Source organism: Manis pentadactyla, chromosome 7 (assembly GCF_030020395.1).
Source record: "Manis pentadactyla isolate mManPen7 chromosome 7, mManPen7.hap1, whole genome shotgun sequence".
Lineage (NCBI taxonomy): Eukaryota > Metazoa > Chordata > Mammalia > Pholidota > Manidae > Manis > Manis pentadactyla.
Genome location: NC_080025.1, coordinates 8,799,663 through 8,820,283, shown reverse-complemented (window position 1 = coordinate 8,820,283; position 20,621 = coordinate 8,799,663). Strand labels below are relative to the sequence as shown.

At 38.0% G+C, this 20,621-nt stretch overlaps 1 protein-coding gene across 10 annotated transcripts in view; it reads right to left on the bottom strand.

Moving 5' to 3' along the window:
- TENM3 (teneurin transmembrane protein 3) overlaps positions 1-20,621 on the bottom strand; it is a 1,816,466-nt gene that overhangs the window by 278,498 nt on the left and 1,517,347 nt on the right. Inside the window, exon 1 of one of the 10 annotated variants that reach the window (XM_057505075.1) lies at positions 18,516-19,259. The exons of the other annotated variants lie outside the window; for them this stretch is intronic. The gene's annotated coding sequence lies outside the window, so the exon portion shown is untranslated. Of the gene's footprint in view, positions 1-18,515; positions 19,260-20,621 lie in introns of those variants that run through there. 10 annotated transcript variants of the gene reach the window in all.

Genomic DNA, 20,621 nt, shown 5'->3' with positions numbered 1-20,621 from the left:
ATGCCCATGTACGTCCGCAGTCAAATGTCTTAAATTTTCTGGGTCTTGATTTCCTCAAGACCGTTGAGGATATAATCTTGCCAAGTCCTTTACTATTCAGAGTTATATAACTCCTTTGAATTTTAACATGTGAAATATTAATTAGGTGAATGGAAAATGTGGCAATTAAAGCTTTAATTTTATACTATGAAATGATGAAATTGGGGCATATCATAGCACAGCTTAACACTACACAAAACAGAGACAGAAAATCTCAGCTCATTTCTTTATGCAGAAACTTTGATGCTTATCAATATTGAAGAACAAAAATTACTTGTTAGAAACAGTGTTTCCTCTGGAGATGTGTACAAATAAACACAAACTTTTAAAAAAAATCAGCTAATGACTCTTCTGGCTATGTAAAAGAAAACCTAAAATCATCTCGTTGATTTATTGATCTTCGTTTTAAATAATTGAAGCATCCATATTGAGAGCAGGGTTTTTTTTAGCCTCAAAGTAATTGGCCAATAGTTCAAAAACTAGACAATTTAGTGACTATTACTACTAGAAACAAAGAAGATAGAGTATTAATAGGCTAATTAAAACACACACAGACACACATGCACACACAATTTTTTGTTTGTTTTCAATTTACTGAAGGGCTCCTGGGAAATAAAGAACTTGTGGGTAAAAAGCCTAATAAAGTGCAGAAGGGGATCTACTAAGATTAATGTCCCAAGTAGGGTTATTTATTCCAAAACAAATCAACACAACTGAAAAAAGCAGATCATAAAAAGGAATGTTTATCTTCATTATCAGAACAATTTCCAGGGAAAATTATTCAAAGAATACAATTCTGGTCAATGGTATTGCACACTTGAAAAGAGAGATGTTACAGATGTCAAAAAGAATCTTGAGATCCTCTATTTCAAACCAACCCTTTTTAATGGTCTTTTGAGTCATTACTTAGGATTTTACTATCTGTCCCAAGTTGGGTAGTTGGCAGTGGAGCACAGATTAGAACCCACGTTTCTGACATCAAGCTCAGTACATCTTGCCCTTAAATTACATGGGCCCATGTAAAGCAGAAATCTGACCAATCAAATATACTGACTGGAGATACTAATTCTGCAGGGAAACAAGTTAACAAAGTAACTTTTGTTTTTAAAAGAAACCACTAGGCCCTTAATGACTAAATGGTGGTGAAACATTTTTATGACTTGTACTGCCTCTGAGGTTAACACATTTTTAAACTGGGAAACGTTTCTTATAAACTTAATCACTATTAATGTTATTTGGAATTTAAATTTTCTAGGTCAGATCATCACCCCTTCACTTCTTCCTGTGCAACTTAAGGAATTCCAGGGATAAGACTTGGGTCTCTTTGCCTTCCTTAGCATTATACTTAAGGTCAATTCAAGGGAAAATGGTATAAATCCACAAATCAGAGAAGTAAACTAAGCAACAATGGTGACCCAAATTTTCCCAGGGCAGTCATTTTCGGAATATTCTGCAAGGGAAAATATTAGGCAATAAGATTGAGATACACTTTCATATACTAAAATACACTTGTTTTAGAAAACCTGCCAAATATCTGTTTAACATTTACATTATTTCATTAAAATCACTTATAATCGTGAGCAGTATGTAAGTAAGAAAGGAAAGAAAGGTATGTAATTTAAAATATATCCCTCTCCCGTACCCAGCTCCTGGACTGACATCAGCAAGTTGTGAACAAGTCACACCTGGGGACAACTTCCTTCAGAGGTTCAGGTTGAGATGCTCACTTTCTTTCTTCATGGAGTAAAAATATCCCACCAGTTGAAGAGAAAGCTCACTGGTTATCCATGAACATTCAGTGAATATACTATTATGTCTGAATCGGAAATCTCAGGGGTTGACCCCCTCATCCATACATATTGCAAGATATCTGACTGGTAAGAAAGTTCTGGATTCAGAACCCCTTTCTGTTCTCTACCCCTCAGCACTGCGCACAAGGCACAGACCACTCTAACACTCTAATTATAAGATTGGATACTTACAGGTCTCTGCTCATGGAGAAGGGTTTAAACTGTATTCCATATTATTACATTTCTCATATACACTCTCCTCAGGGTAAGGTTGGCTCAAATCAGCATTCTAAGCCACGTCCAGTGTGAGCACACCAGCCCTTCCCTTGCCCACCATCCTGAAGGGGCTCTCTCCCCTATCTCATTAACCAATAGCTGCTCTCAGGCACGATCTTAGACATCACTCTTGGCGATACAACACTTTCAACTTTAGCATATAATTTATTGTCTTGAAAAATGATCGCAAACCTCTTGAAATTCCTGACCCAGATATCTATTCATTCTCACAGAGAAATACTTCGTGTGTTTATTAAAATATAATTGATTTTTTAAAAACTATTTTCTGGTATGAATGGATATTTCAATTTTGCAACCTCAACTGAAAGCCCAGGGTAATCTTCTTGAATAAATTATAAATAAGCTTTGTTGTTAATCATCAAGTGACTTTATCATACCACTTATTTTTTTTCATTAAAAAATAGTTTGTAAGTTTAAAACTTAGAGGAAAATTAAGAGGCAACAGACTGTACCCATATGAAGTTTATTATAATTAATGACTACAGCCTATACTGTATGACACTCAATTTATAACTAGACAGTTTGTAACTACATACTCTGAATGCTATACCTGCATTAGGGCAGTCTCAATAGGTTTTTGTTTCCATCTAGTTTTTCAAATCCCGAAAACAAAACTGAAGCACAAAAACTAGATCTTTAATTTTCCCCATGACTGAACAGCAAACATTCAAAGTTCTATGGTTCTTTTACTGGAATTTCCCATAACATGAGACTCAGGAGAAAAGAAGTACACGAATATCTTAAGAAGAACAGGAGTATGAAGGTATGTATGAATGCTCAATGCCACCTTACCTAAACCCAGGAAGGAATGGGAAAAAACCACAACAACACTGAAGACAGCCAAAAAAAACCTTTTTTACCTCCTATGCTACTTCTTTCCCCACTGTCGTGGGCTGAATAGTACCTCTCCAAAATTCATGTCCACTCGCCACCTCAGCATGTGACCTTATGTGGAAATCAGGCCTTTGCAGATATAATTAAGATGAAATCACACTGTATTGGGGTGGGTCCTAAATCAAATGACTGGTGTCCTCACAAGATGAATAAATAGGAAGACCAGGGAAAGATGCACAGGGACACAAACGGAGGACCACCGTGTGGAGACTGGAGCAAAACAGGTACAAGCCAACGACTGCCTGCGCCACCAGGAGCTGGAAGAGTCCGGGAAGGACTCTGGCCCTGAGCCCTCAGGAGAAGCACGGCCCTGTCAGCACCTTGACTTCCGACTTCTGGCCTCCAACACTGAGAGAGAATAAGCTTTTGTTGTTTTCAGTCCCCACTTGGTAGTAATTTGCTACAGCACCCTAGGGGCCTGCACATCCTCAGATGCCTAAGAACCCAGCCAATGAAGAATTACATCATTTTTTGGGCCAGCACAGTGCTTTGTTTTGCTCTCATCTATTCTTGGGTGATTTACACTAAAATTTGAACTTGGCCATCAGCCTGTCTAAGGCTGACACATCAACATGGTATTGTATTTTGGTTTCCGCTTTCAATATCGATTGAGTTTCAGCCATATTTGTAAAGTTTAAAATAAAAATGACACCTGGATCTATCTTTGGCCTCTAATATAAGAAACAGAACAAAATATTTTCAGAGACCTTAAAACTAAAAAAATTTTATTTCTACAAGGAACTGGCCAATATTTATTAAAGTGTTATGAGCACTATAGTGTTATTTATTTTTTTATTATACTGTATACTTGCTAATGAACTGCTTATATTAATAAAGCATTGATGTCAAACACATAGTAGGTACTCAGCAAGCATTTATTAAATTAAACTGAGTACTCTAGTAGTGTACTATTGCTAAAAATAGCTATGAGTGATTTCCAATTCCCTAAGAATTTGGCAAAAACATTCATTTATTTGCCCCCCAAAACATTTTAGTGTTTTTTGTAATTTGTACAAAACCACTGCAAATATTTATTTTACTATTCTAAGCTCTTACCTTAAGAAAGACTTAACTATTAATAAGTAACTTAATGGGTTACGTAAATACTTTACTCAACACTCCTGAAAGTTAGCAAGCAATTAGCCTTTCCCCTGCCCTGACCTAGAAAAACACCTCAATGATATTATCACAGAAATTGTCTCCAAACTATGCCAAAGGACTTTCGAAGACTAAAACGGAGTTAATTCAAGGAATAAGCATCAAAAGAATAAACACACTTAGTTTTGAGCACTGTGAGAGAAGAGGAACTGACTCAAAAGCTTCTAATTCAGTAAACAAAAAACACAAATCTATTAACCTTGAGCATGTACAAACTATAATTAAATGGCTATAAGGTAATAAGGTAAAACCTAGTACAGTGCAGAATTATAGTTCTCTCACAGAACCTGTCTGAAAGCATATATTCCTCTAAAATCATCTTTCTATATAGCATGACAAGCCTAAAAGTTTTCATTCTGTAATTTTACTACTTTTAAAATTCCAAATCAACACCCTGTAGACCTACCTACCACCACCAGGTTCAGCATAAGCCTGGTTCATGTCTTAGTATTTTTTATTTATTCTGAGATGAAATGAGTTGTAAAATTTTCTTTAAAAAGTTTTAAATCTGGACAGTTACAGCACTCTAAGGATTTCTTTTGAATCACAGATAAGTATTACATATTTTAATGAACTCATAATATCATGCATACAGTATTTCTAGCTTTTATCCTTTCAAATGTGAGGGAAACATTTCTAAACGTAAAGGTTAATGATTTACTGACAATTATAAATGTTTACAAAAGTGTGGCAATTTCTTGGTCTATTTAAGAACATTTATTCCTTAATATTTTATTAATCAAAATAAGAGCCTGTTACATTTACTGAACAACATTTTTTTTCAGGGAAAGAAATCATAACAAAATGCTTGCAAACTGAGATAGCTAGACTGAAATATTCCATCAATGGCACTTTCTACTCAAGTAAAGTAACATACTGACAACATATGCAATGACTAACAGTCTTTTTGAGTAAAATTCAGACAAAAATAGTGGGTCATGTCATAGTTTTTGCAATGGTTTTGTACAATAACTCTCTTTATGTGGCATCTTATTTCAAGGTGATCCCAAAATCAGATTAACACTTTGAATTTTCTTTCATTTTGCTTTTAAACTGCAAAGTGATAAACTAGCTTTTTCTTAAATTTCCAAGATTACTACTTTGAGAGCTAGGAAACCTGTAAAAATTTCAACTGTTTGTTCCGACTGTTAAAACAGAACCTAAGAATGGACTAACAGTTACCAAAGGGAAAGGGAATGGGGAGGATGGGTGGGAAGGGAGGGATAAGGGGGAAAATGGGGCATTACGATTAGCACACATAATGTGTGTGTGGGGGGGGTGACACGGGAAAGGCAGTATATACAGAAAAGACAAGTAATGATTCTATAGCATCTTACTACACCGATGGACAGTGACTGTAATGGGGTATGTGGGGGGGACTTGATAATAGGGGGAGTCTGGTAACCATAATGTTGTTCAAGTAATTGTACATTAATGATATCAAAATAAAATTTTAAAAAATCAAGTAATTTTAAGCAGTACTTTATCCAACCTGATAAAAATAACTTTAATTGTGTGTGTATTTGTAACTTCTCAGGAACCTGAACTAAAACACAGATTTGAAGGTTGGAGAGTCAGTCATCAAGCTTCTTTGCCCAGATGTATTCTGAGTACGTGTTCTGGGAGAGGAGGGCAGCTGAAAAATAAAATAAGCAAAAAAACCAAACCACCAACAGAAGACACAGTCTCTGATCTTGAGTGTGCCATCCAAAACAAACAACAGAATAAATAATTTAACTAATTATATGTGTATGTGAAAGCCACTTATTCAGAGCTCAGGAGGCTGTCATGAGCTTGCAAGATTATGAGGCAGTTTGCAATCATTTCCTGGAAGAAATGAGTTGAGAAGTTAAGAGTTGGTGAGGAGGAAAGAAGCTATACTAATGGAAATGACCGCATGACGGCCTCGCTCATCACAGTAAAAACAACACCAAGCTGGGAGTCAGCTACAACTTTTACTCCTGGATCTGTCGCTATTTGCTGGGTACACTCAAAAGAAGTCACTTAATCTTTGGGGATTTTGATGTTGTCATTCAGTGAACTCAACAAGTATTCACTGTGCACTGAGTGCCAGGCACTTCTGTAGGCTCTGAGGATACCAAGTTAGCACAGGTTCCTGCTGTTGTGATGATTACATAATACACTGTAACCTTGAAGAAATTTAAGAGGAAGTTAGGAAGTGATAACAATTGTAGGAAAAGTCTATTGTGGGCTTCTCTATTTCTACTATCTCCCTTTTATAATTCATCGATCAGAGGGATCTTCCCTCAAACCTACTTTGTCACTGTGCTCAATGCCAGATGCCCAATAGATCCCAAATGAATATCTAAACCCTTTTGTCTGAGGTTCAAGGTCTTCCACGTCCTGGCTTCAACTTACTTTTCTCACCGACCTTCCAGAATTCTCTTTCATGACCTTCATGCCCCAAATAGGTCATTTGATATTTTCCCAAATATATTTCTCACTTTCCAACTTTTAAAACTTTGCTCATGTGCCTCCCTCTGCCTGGAACGCCCCCTCTCTGTCACTTGTCCATAACCCTATCCCTTCTCCCATCACGCTCAAAGTTTCTTTGATATGATTTCCCGAACACGAAAGAGAGAAGGTCAAAGTGACGCCCAGGAAAGATAATTTGCCGTTTTGGACTGAAGAGGAAACTACTAGTGAGGAGAATATCATAAAATGTGACTGTGATTGTATTATAATAGAGAGATCCAGAAAACATCTGGTTTGTAGAATCAGCACTTTATGATGACTATGTACATAAATGGGAAGAAATCAGTCTAAATGACTTGAAATTATACGATTATGAATAGGATGATAAAGAGCATACCAGGAGACAAACAGTATGTTTTTCAATAAACACTGAGTAAATTCACTTTTTAAAATTTACGAACTGATTTTCCTTAAGAAATCAGTAAATTTCTAAAATATGTTGTAGTTAAATATTATATATAGATTTCTAATTTTATAGACAGAGAGAAAAACATGCTACAGTAATCGTGACTTGGAACAATGACTTAAACTTAATCTGGGTAAAAAAATATTGTTTTAAAAAAGACATCAGTTTCTTCACTAACAATTTCATGGAAATACACAGAAAGAGGTCTGTCTCTGTATTTAAGGGATGTAAGGGTTGTGTCAGAAAAACATCGTATAGAACAGTATCATAAAATATTGTTAATTTTAGATCTCTTGCTTCATTTCAAGGAGATAAAATGTTACGGAAATAGTAACCATCACCCCTCCTGTCTTTCTCTCCAACTTCCCTTTCGTCCTGCCCTTTCAGAGACAACAGCTAATGTGTAATTGGTGTGTGTCCTTCCCAGGCACAGAACTTGAGCATTTTACTGTATATTTCAGCTTGCCACCTCAAATATTTTAGCCTATAATAAGAGCAGCCTTGTTTTTGTGGCTGACATATTTTGGCAATGTGAATCAGGCTTTCCGACATTGATATTTCATTGGACTATGATGGACTATATCATTAAAAAAAAATGTGACAGAAATTCTCCCAAACAGAGCAGTCTAATAGAGAGAGAATTCTGGTTTTGGTGAACTTAAGAAAGAGAGAAGTAATTCAATATACTGTCTCAAATTTAAGTCGACTCAATTTTAGGATCCTTTGTCCTAGGGCCATGGTGGCGATCTATTGTTATACAAGAGCCTAGAACTAGTTATCTCTGTTTCAGAGTGTTTCCATGTCCAAGCTAAGAGATTTTAATAAAATCTTCAACTGGTCTCCTTTCAATGAAGCACACCATTAGAATTTAAAGAAGATTCTAGGCATTTATAGGTGTTATTGCTAGATATTCCTAGAAATAGGGGCTAGACAAGAATTTTATGAAATACACAAAAGGAGATTTTTGTAGTGGAAAGATACTGTCACCTTTCTCCATAAATATACTTCAAAAATCTTTAATATTTAGCTGAACCTATGTTCTGCATCAACAGAGGGGGAGAGATATTTTAACTGTACAATTCTTATGCCCAGCTCTTGAGGAATTGAGGCACTACTGAAATAAATAAATACTATAATAAGCATTTTAATAAAACAGGTATTTATACTGATATCTGAGCATGAAAGTGTATATAATATATATACATATCTCAATTTATTAAAGACCTGGCAGTTTGAATCTTCTATTCCTAACTGGAAGGATAAAAGTAAAGATTGAGTATAGCTTTCTGTATGAAATGTAACATGCATGAGACTTAAATATACTTTAAGAAATCAAACATATTATCACACACACACCTTAGTAGATTAAAGAAGTTTGAGAATCATTTAAAATGAACAATTGCACATTAAGAACAACTATACAGTTTCAGTTTCTAGATTTTTAAATTTAATTATCCTGCCCATTAAGGACACTACTTGGCTTCAGTCTTTAATCTTGACATGTGAAAAGGGCTATACTGTAATGTCACTCAACTCTTAAAAGTACTAGAATTCACCCAGATGAATATTATTGCCTTCAAGGCCCATCTCAGGAGTTAAATCTTTTTCAGATGATGCAGTCATTTCTCAATATTACTCTGTTATTTCTCTTTTGAAAAGACCTCACAGAATATATTTAACTGTGGTAAATACTCACTGAGTATAGATCTAATTTTCTGAAATAGCCAAATGTTGGTGAGTCAAGCCTCTGAAGGAAGGCAAACAATCAAACTAGCTGCATTGGTATTCGATCAAACTGAGACGTGCCTATATAACAAGAACTATTTTTATCTGTGTCTTGCAAATGAACTCAATTTTAAAAGAATGGTTTCAAAAAAGTTTCAGTTAAGGCATTACGATGGAACGTGTGAGCAGCAATAATCTATTCTTAATGACAGCCATCTTAATTTTCAGAATCTCGATTACAGCCAGAGACCAAACATACCAAGCATACATAGCGCACAGCACATTGACCATTTTCCTGGAAGCCGAGTAAGGGTATCCCTTTCCTAGAGTTCCTAGGCAAAGGACACTTTCTCTTCTTACTCTGTAGGCAAGCCGAATTAACTAAAAAGCTAGCATACAGCCCGAACTTCCCTAACCAATGACACCCTCATAAAAATGCAAATATATGCACAGAAGAAACAGGACATGTGCATACAAATAAGCTAACCCAAGAGCACAAAGTGTAAAAAAAATGTATATTTTGTTGTGCATGGTATATTTTATTACCATTTTCAGTCTGACTTTTTTTTTTTGAAGAATTTGGCATCAACCGAAGAAAGTTTACAGAACCTCTACAAGGATCTGTATTATTTGAAGCCACTGATCCGGTTTACTTGCCTCCTTTTACAGGTAACAGCTTAAAATCGGACATCTTTTCCAAGGTCACACCACCAGTTAGTAGTTTAAATGCTAATTTACTTGACTTCCAAATCAGAAGTTCTTAGCAGACCGAAACTATAAAAACACAAGACTACCGATAGATTAAATTAGTCACAAAAGAGTAAACACAAGCATAACTTTATCGTATTACCAGGTTCAATAAATATCATTTTGATGTGTTAATAGGCTTTAATAATGAAAGCATTAGCCATCAATTAATAAACAAACCATAAAATAGGAAAAAGAAGTGTCAGTAAAGGCATAATCTACTAATTTCCTAATCAACGATGCTAATTATTACTGGATATTAACCAAGAAGTGGATACTAGCTATACCAGAGACAATCATTTATGATCACGGTTCACTAAAAATAAATTCTAAATAAGATTAAAACAGAAACAGAGAACAATACCAAACACATATTTGCTTAGTAAGTACTTGTTGATATATTCAATGTCTTGCCTTAAACATGAAATATTTGTAACACTGAATGGTTCTAATATTTATGAAAGCTTGGATATTGGCCTATTTCTATTCTACAACAGTAAAGAAAATTTATATGTAAAGCAAAGTTAGGATTAAAGTCAAAACAAAACTTCACACTTATAACTGAAGGTGGAATTCAGTAATAAAGGATATAAATTTGAGATTAGGACCAATCTCCCTTTGTCCTATAGTAGGTGAACATTATATGAATTGCTTAATCTCTGTCAGTCTCGGTTCTCTCATCTATAACAGAGAGAGTAAGACTAAAACTTCATAAAATGCCTGTTACATATTAGGTATTTTAACATGTCATTATAATTGTTTTTAATGCAAAAAGCAGACTGTGTGTTAGAGGCTCTGAGACCCAGTTACTTCTTAACAGAGGGATTGCGGTGAGCTTCAGTCATTTCCATGGGAGACAGGAGTGGGTCCTAGGTATGTGCTTTATCTCTAACTGGCAACTTAGTTTTCTATGCCTGTTTTCCCATCCTCAAAATGAAGCGTATTTAACAACACGAGTTGTTCTGTAGATGAAATATCTGCATAAAGGGTTTTAGCACAGAGACTAGCCCTTAGTGAATACTTAATAAATGTTAGCTATTACTAAGGCTTGCCTCTCAACTTACGAAATCTGTGTCTGGATTAGGTGATCTTAAAGATTCAGTTCTGAGATTTTCTTATTTTACTGACTTTCATAGGAGAAGTGAGTAAAGCAAGTTTTTAAAATTTTGTGAGTCTTTTGTTCTTAAGGTTGATGACTATGGAGCAGAATAGAAATAGGGAGTTCCTTTTCTGTCCTAATACTCCTCACCTATAAATAACCTTCTAATAATGAAAACAATGATGGACTAGTTCTTGCTTCAAATTTTCATATTAAAGAATGTATCCTCCCACAAGTAATGACTCAATAGCATCTTACTACACTGATGGACAGTGATTGCAATGGGGTGGGGTGGGGGGCTTGATAATATGGGTGAGTGTTGAAACCACAATATTGCTCATGTGAAACATTCATAAGATCGTTTATCGATGATACCTTAATTAAAAAAATAGAAAAAAAAAAGAATATATCTTCCCTACAATAGTCATCCAAAACAGCCAAACATCCAAAATTATTAGGTATGTTTACTGCTTAAAAAAATTTGAAGGACAAATATCTCTATCAGTGTTTCAAATGTATCTGTGCATGCAATTTCAGTGTAATCTTAGTCAAATTTAGTGTTATGATTCAATGAACTACTGGCTTCTGTTAAAAGTCTTCTCACTCTGGAAATCAACATTGTGCTTCACCTAAACAACCAACAGCTATAGGGAACTCTCACCTGGCCAGAAATGTAAAGAAGCGAAAGGTATTAAGGCCAAAAAAAAGGCTTCTGAGAGGCGAAAACTAATAAAACAAATAAAATTAGTTCTGAGAATAGTCTTCGCTCAGCAGTTTCCTATTCCTGTTTGATGCAAAAATCACAATAACAACAAAACAACTGTGGCTGTTTGATAACAGAGTAATTAGATGTGAAAGTTGACATGTGGACAAGGAAGGAAAATGAAAAATTTATCTTAAAAAGTGCATGTGTACTTGAACGGCACATGTCATTAAAAATTCTTACAAGGAATGTGATAGCTAGAACAGGTCTGGAATCACGCGGTACAATGTTCAGGTCAGTACTTTGCCATTTAATACCTGGGTAACTTTGCACTTAACCTCTCTAAGTAACAATGTTCCCATCAGTAAAATGCAGAAATCCCTTCTGAAAGGGATGGCATGAGAATAAAGTGAAATATGTATTAAACACTTTGCATAGTAAGGACTCAAAAGTGATAGATAACAGTAATATTAAGCACTGTCGTAAGGTACCTTAGATAGGGGACATTTAGCCCTCAAGAGCTCCTAAGTTACTCTATTGTAGCATAGAACAAAACAACTGATGTTCACAGTGTGATCTTCCATTACCAAGAAGATGAATTGTAATTCACAATACGCCTTCAATAAGCAATCAACAAACATTTATTGAGTAACTGCTATTTTCTCAGCATTGTGCTTAGTGCTGGTACACGAGGATGGGTTAGGACGTGCTGTGACCTGAAAGAACGTGTCCCCCTAGTGGGGGACAGAGAATAGTAAACAAATGATTACAGCACAATGCGTTAGGGGCTGTAAACTGAAACATGTAGGTGCTAACTGAAGTATACACGGAGCAGTCTGCCCCGCCTGGGGCAACTGGTAAGGGCTTCTGAGAAGAAACACCACCCAAGTAGGCTCACGAAAGATTTGTGAGATGGTAAGAAAGGGCGTAAGTAGCACGAGTGAGGTGAAGGCGTAAGTGAGAAAGAGAAATGGAGGTAGAGCTCATGGAAGGTCTGATAAAATACTAAGGAATTTGGACTTGGTCCCAAAGGACATAATGGGGTTTTATGCAGGGCTGGGCCATGCTCCGAATCATGACTCATAAGGGACAACTGTGATGGTAGCGTGGCGGCCAGACTACGGAGACTGACAGGAGGCAGGGCAAGCAGGTTAGAGGGCTAATGAAACAGTCTTAAGTCTGGAATGAAAAGGGCCTGAACCTAGGCCTCCACGGTGAGAGCAGTTTGGGGGAAGAAGGAGAGTTTACAATCACTGTAAACACAGATCAGTTCAATATGCTTGCTTTTTAGTTTTTTTTTTTCCCAGTCCTCAAAGGACTAAATGCTTTGCAATCGAGGGAATTTGACTCTCCTGATAGAACTCTTTGGTTATTTTGAGTTCCTTAGATTTTAGTGTCACAGCATTCATAACAAGATGATAAGGTGATGTCTCTGAAAACATTTGAAATAGTACTCCAGGTATTTTGAAAATGGGCCAGTTTTTTCTTTCTTATGATGAGAACTGTCCTTAATCTGATTAATTGTAATAAAAATACAGTAGAAAGAAAAGCATAAGCTAAACTCCAATCAGTAATGTCTGGTGGCTTTGCCCAGAAAAACAAAAATCTTGTATGCAGCACTTCATGGCTTCAGCTGGAGTTTCCAGAACGGTTAGATCTTGGACTGTGTTTCATAAAACTCTTCCTATTATTGAACAACATTTGTTCAAGTATTACACAAGAATTTTCATTTTAATGGAGTTGATATAAAATGCATCATAAGGAAAATATTGGCCAGGCAGTTAAGAAATATGAAGTAAAAATTTTTCGGGTTTTATCTTTGTAACTTTTTAAGGGAAGTGATGATTCTAAAATAGCAGTAACAAAACTACTAAAACTTGAATAACCTTCAAGTAAACACATTTAGGCACTTGTTAAAACAAATGTTATTCTCACTGCTGACAGTGAGGATGGCAAGTCTTTTCTCTTAGAAATTCAGAAACAATTTGAAAAGTAGCAGTCTAGCAGCTCTTTTGCAAAGAGACCAATCATCGTCATTAAAAGATCTTTAAAAGCTCATACAGAATGGTCAGCCAGGCTGATCACCTTAATTTTTAATGAAGGAATATCTCCATATATACTGATGTATGAAAATAAACTTACGGAGGAAAACACGGTCATTAAAATGAAACCAATTTTAATTTTCACTCTCACTCTGATGATCTCCAGAGGAAATAATATTGGAAAACAAAAAGAAGAAAATACGACAAAGAAAATACGATTTAAAAAAGTACAAAAATCAGTCAGTGATAAAACAAGCAGGGTGGCTGTCATAGAATAGTCAAATGGCTTTTTCCACCTCCATCAAGGTCACTTTACTGACGATAGGCTCAATAAGATGATAATGCATTTAACCACTTTCCTTGCATTTGACTTCGACCTCACAAATCCAAATGGCCTTGTTTAACTACCCTGGTCCTTCAGCGTTTCCCTGAACAAAGATAATTAAGGAGATGTACTGCCCCCTACTACCACAGGAATTGAAAGACAAATAAACTTTTAAGAGCACCACCAGGTGTCTACTCCACTAATGAACAACTTTTAAGCAGGAGGTACAACGAAATACTGGTTAAATAATTATCAAAGGTTAACAATGTTAAATTTGTTATATGCGTAATTTTGTTTTACTTAGAGGAAAAAGTGTAGGAAGAGTCCCAGACGACATTTTACAGGTCTCTAGACAGTAGGTCAGCTCTCTGCCTGCCGGAAATTAGTTAAGACTGTGGGGGGGAAAGGTGCTGTGCAGAACCTCACGTGACAAAAACTCACTGCAACTCTCACACAGTACTTTAGAAATTTTTTTAAAATCTTAGGTTGATAAATTTATAAATAGAAAACAACTGAAGTGTTTTTCTACATGAGCTCGGTATTAGTCATTTTGGTAGGTTCTATAATCCATTCTGCCTTCTAAATGTACAACACAAGATGTTTATGATAAATTGTATTTAATATTAAGAAAGAGGAATAATGGCACTTAGGAAACTCTCCCCTTCATAGTGCATGATGTAGTTTCCCAAATCTATTATTTAGATGTGATAGGTCCTCAAATACCTGTGGGTACTTTTTAATTCTTCTTCCCCTGTGAAATGAGTTTTCCATCAGTCACATCTATGGCATAAATTGTTTCTAGGATACCGAAGAGGTAGTTGTTGTCACCTTCTTGCAGTAAAAATTAAGAGGAGACATTTCAAAACTTTAGCACGCAGGTTTTGTAACTGAACAGCTACGTCTGTAACTAAAATCAACACATAAACCCCAGTTTTAATGGGTTTCTTGAATATTAAAATATATATTATTTCAAACCCACTAAAATACATATCATCAAAAAATTCCTACACATTCAACTGTTACTCCCTAGGGGGAAAAACAAATTTTGATGTGTCAAAAACCGACCACCATATTCCAAATGCTTAAAGCCAGACTGCAGGCTAAGAGACCTGAGACATAAATGAGCATTAGAGAAACTTTTATTTTACACAAAACTACAATATAATGAATTTCTAATGTAAAATCTCTCTTTCAGAAGAAAGAATCAAGTGTTATTTTGGCTTTAAAATCTCCAGCGTTGGAGGATAGGGAATCACATCATGTATGATGATAGTCCAAACAGCACTCAGGATTGATAACTTAATACCAGTATTTACATGCTTTAGATTTGTCAGACCAACGTGATAGAGCACAAACCCTGCTGATCATCCTCATCTCAGTCTTCGAGCACCCCCTGCACCTCTCCCCTCTTCCTCTCACAGGCCTGCCCTTCCGTTCCCATCTCTTCGCCAAAAGTTCCATGACTTGTGTTGGTGACTGCTGTTAGCTTAACTTGGAACTGGAACATCTACCTCATCAAACGTTCTAAGTTGTGCCTTAGGTTTATAGCTATCACTGTGCAGAAGTTCTGGACTAACCCAGAAGGGTAGAGTTTACCCTCGTTTAAAAAAATAAATAAATAAAAATCTATTGCCCCATCTACTTTACTTTCTCACTTTGACATAACACCATATTTCCTTCACAGTACCAAATTTACCATCCAAATACCCTAAAGAAGACCATCCTATTTCTTATGTGTTCAGTGCTAAAGTTCTCATACCCAGGATAAAATAGAGTAATTACAGCCATATGTATGTATGTATGTATGTATGTATGTATGTGTGTATACAAGGCAGGAAATCTACAGTAAAGCAGTAATATACCATATTAGCATGAAATCTAAACTTTTAAAAAAATGAGTGAAAAGTTAGTAGGAAAAACATCCATTTATATAAAAATTTCAAAGAAATACACATTCGGATTGTTAGAAAGGTGAGTTTGTTAAAAATCTTTCTTCAGAACTGCTTAAAATCTAGAAAACAAAATAAATTACATAAAGAAACTGATGTTCCAAAGCCCAATCTCTTAATTGCTGATCAGAGCTGAAAATAGATCTTTTTTTTCCTCCACTAATTGAATGAGTCTTGTTAAACCTTTTGAAATGCACTTTAGAAAAGGCAAGAATACAGCTTAGAACAGGTTCTTTAATTTGGGTCATTTTCTGTTACTTGCAGTAGTGACGGGTGCTTAGCAACGCTTTTCTGGTGGCCCTTTTAAGGAAATGAATACCTGGAATACAGCATTTTAATCTATTTTATGGCATTAATTATCAAGATCACTGTATTTAGACACTGCCTCATTTGCCTCTTTCCTACATTGTGAAAGAAAGGGGTCCCGTGATCGATGGAATATATTATTTCAGATGACAGAAGATCCTGTACACCCCCTTACCAAGTAAAAAAATGAAAGGACATAAAAAAACTAACTGTACACAGAAGCCTCAGAAAGGGTTGGTTTAAATGTTTAGACAAGGATCTTACACTGAAAAGTCAGTGTTCAGACATCTGTGAGAGTCCATGTCAAGCTGCTTGTCTTTTTCTAAATCTTTGAGGATAATTAAATTCTATTATGCCCCACACTAGGCCAGGGATATCAAGACCCGTGATACGACACAGCCAAAATGTAGTGAGATCTTATTTGGTAGATAATTTGCTGGATATTTTAAATATTGATTTTATCAAACAAGACTTCTACCTGAGAAAAGGTAACAAGAATATCATTTAAATCATAACCAAGGTATTCAATTCACATTTATTTTAATGTGCTCAAACGATCAACTGTCAGGAAGACAATGAAACGAGGTAAAATAAGGAGCTACCAAGTAGTTATTAAGAAATCAAACTGCCATGTGATACTCCGCAAATACGCCCATTCGCATCTTATTAATAATCAGAACAACAGGTTTACGAAACTGGTAATTCAATATTTGGAATACTGCCTTCTGTTTTTTTTGTTTTTTTTTCTGTTCTCAATTACCATTGTTAAAAGTACAACTCTTCTAACTTTCTCCTCATAAGCACACAATTCATTTTAGATTTGATGTCCTGAAATAGGGTGGTGGCACTCTCACAGAGCACCATTCTTCCCTATCTTCACAGCTAATAAGAGATCAAGTGACTCCCTCTTTGTCTAGAATGTATCCTAATTTCAATCTTTAAGGGCCAATTTTATAAAGCTTCTAACACTAATCTGCAAAGATAAGAAAGGAACCAGGTTAGCAACCTGCAATCATATTTTGTAAGTTCCCGTGTATCGGTTAATATATAATCAGCATCTCTTTAAATTAAGCGTACCTTATCCTTGATTTCAAATTCATCATCAAATTGTGTAAATCACAGCATAAAATGGGATAACACCAAAATTCTCAAGTTTTTAAACCTCTTAAGACACGTGGACTCTGCCTGGGGCTTTGAACACTACAGTTGCATCTGAATGCGGGGGGAATCCGCTGAAATAAACAAAATGTGGGTACAGACAATAAGTAGATACTGCACTAAAATATTCTCCTACTGAGAGCGAGGCTTCAGTAAGTTAGCTGTCTTGCTAAAATGCCCTCTCTGGATATTTTCAATCCTTTCTTAAGGACTACTTTAATAATTAGCACACAGAGGTCTCTGGATGGCTCTCTCAAACATTTAAAACCAGAGAACAAAAGGTTTATTTAAGAAATGAAAACCTTAGCTTGTACAACTCCAGACATGGATCTGCTTTCAATTACTACAAGTATTTCCACTTCAGTGGAAGGGGATCAAATCTTCAACTACACCATCTTAAGGCACTGAATTTGATTATATTAGGCTTTCAGAAGACAGAATGACTTTGTCACTCCGGCACATATATTCGGCACATATCATCTCTGAGATATTCCAGAGAGAGAGAGAGAGAGAGAGAGAGAGAGAGACACCAGCCCGGGAGAGGGGAGGAAATGGGACCTCTCATTTTGAGAGCTGCCCCAGATCTTTGTTTTATTTGATTAAAATACACACAGAGAGGGAAAGACGATTTTTGCTGTAAGAGACAGTGCACACGTTTTCCACATCATTCCCAACTATTTCTCCACGGGAGCAACCTGCATGGACGCACCACGTCCATGCAGTAAAGTTGGATTTCTCTCGCAGACTGGGCTCTCTAAAACCCTTTCTGACAAAAACCACTAAGCATTTCGCAGGAGAAAAACCGCTCTTTTCATGAGCAAGATTATTTTGTACCTTTTCCCCCCATTAAGCAATCAGTATGATGGATGTGAATCAATGCAACCAAACGGCTGATTAATTTAAGCTCAATGCAGATTTCTGAACACATCAGACATTAAGTGCCCCCAAATCACTCTTGCTAAGATCTGCTCCCCACAAATTCAACGAGATGCATCGCCAAAGTCACAGGATGCGGGAACAAGGCAGCTTCACCTGACGGATTAGGAGTGTGCACTACTAAAAAAAAAAAAAAAATCCACCTAATTAAAAATACCGGGAACAAAAGACTCCATTCTCCCCGCGGCTATACCTGCACCGTTCCGAGTGACTAGGAGTCGGCGAGAAAGTTCAGCCTCCACCTTCGCTAAATCCGTACACGTGGGCCCTCGGGGGTTAAAAAGCGCCTCGTTTCCGATGCTAATGCTGCCCGGGCACCGAGTCCCCCCGGCGCGGAGCCTCCTCCCGTCCCGTCGCCGCCCCCGGGCGCGAGCCGGCGGGGCACCCACCGCGCGGGGAGCCGTGCTCGCCGGCCGCCCGGGCCCCGCCGCCGCCGCTCACCCACCTCGCCGCGGCGCCCTCGCTGTGGCCGTGCGGAGCCGAGCCCGGCGCTGCCGAGGTGCCTGGGTCTGCAGCGTATCGTGTTACAGCTCCGGGCGCGGGGCTCCGGCGGCGGGCGGCAGCCAGACATGATAGGCTGAGGCTGCTCTGTTTACACCCGGCCGCGGAGGGGGCGGCGCGCCGCTTAACCCCTTCGCGCCGAGCCGGGCGCCGCCGCCGGCCGAGCCCTCCTTCCGCGCACACACTCCGCCGCCGACCCCGGAGGAGCAGACGCGGGAACCTGCGGCGCACCGGCTGCGGGCGCGCCTCGCAGACCCCGTGAGGAGGCTCCGCGCGCCGCCCACCCGCGCGCAGACCGCGAGCCGTCCGCAGGCTCTGCTGTGGCTCCAGGTCGCCGCAGACGGTGCAGCATGGACCTCGCTCCGAGCACGGCTCGCCTGCCTTCCCGCGCATGCATGAGTCCCGAGCCCTGCGCTGCGCCCGTGCAGGCACCGCGCCGCTGACGCCCAGCCCTCGGCTCGGCCGCCCTGGTCCCTGGGCTCCGGCCGCGCGGCCTGTGGAGGGGGGTCTCGCCGAGGCGGGAGGGGCGCCTCCCGCGGCCCCGGGGCTGGCCCCCGAGTAACGCAGCCCGGGGAGGGGCGAAGGTGCCTGGGACTGGAGGCCTGCGTGCACTGCACTGGGTTCCTTGCAAACGACGTGCCGGCCCTGGGCAGCCCTGCTCCGGAATAGCTACCGTGGCCGCCTAACTAGCTTTGCTTTAAATAAAAGATACTTTAATATTGCTGCCCTTAAATTTTTACTTAAAAAACTGCTTCCCCTCCCCCCCTCCAGATATACTTTTATCATAATTTTTGCATTGCCTCCAGTCCAACGTCCCTCCTTCCTGGAATTCCTCTTTCTTCTAGAACATTCCGTCCTCTTCAGCTTCTTCCTCCATTAAACCGAGAATTGAGTTCCTCCTGTATGTTCATGAATGTTTAGAGTCACCGTTGTTTTCTTCCAATCCCTCTAAACCCCTCAAGTATTGTTAAAATAAAGAAGAAAACAAGAAGCATTTCACATTACAATGCTAATGTCAATCAGCATATCTTCACGTCATTAGCTGTCATTCCACACTAGCGTCTAAATATAGACTTCATCCAAACAAAAAAAAATTGTATTTTAAGAAAGGATTAGTGTTCTCCCTTTATCAATAAGATCCGAAAAGACTATATTCTTCCCTAATCCCCATAACTCAACACCAGCCATTTCTTTTTCCTCTTAGCATACTACCTTCAGCTTCACTTGTGTCACTTTTTTACATCTAATGCCACAGGAACGTGAATGCATCCCATCTACCTCTTGGTGGATACTTTTCCTTCTACGTTTTCATTACCATCTAACACATCACATCCATCATCATACACGGAAGTGTGCAAAGTCTTTACCCCTTAGCGTCCTGTCTTTTCAATAATAATGGCCCTTGTAAAACAGAGACTCACAAACATCCTATTACGACATGATAATCACAGCCATCCTATTTTTCCCCGAATGATCAGTTTAGTCACACTTTAATTTGGACATTATTAGAAAATCATAGAAATAATTTGAACATTCCTGTGACATAGTCTAAACTCCAGGTATTTCAGGGTATTGAAATTCTAATTCCCTTTAGTAAAACTGGGTCCAAAAATAGAACACAACATGTTTTGTGGGGCACCAAAAGACTTCCTCCTAAGTCAGAGTATTTTGAAAACGATCATTTCAGGACCACTGTTAATTGTGCATCACTCTTTAGGGGTGGTGGATAGGGGGGCCTGAAGTAAGTGCAAAAACAAAAAAGGTTATAATTATTTAAGCCAGGATATGAAGAAGGTTTTGTTCAACTGGAATCTTAGAAGAATTAAATAGGTAGAACATTGCACAGTTATATTTTGCCAGGACCCGAGGGTTTGTCTACGTTTCAGATAGGTAGTCCTGGATTTTTGATGATGGAAGTTAGCAGATCTGGATTTGGGTTAGAACATTAGAGCAGAGAAAGATGAACACTCTAGTGGAAGAATGAAAGTCTTTAAAATCTTAAATCATTGTTTGGGCCTCGATGAATCTCTAGAAGACTGATATTTGGCAT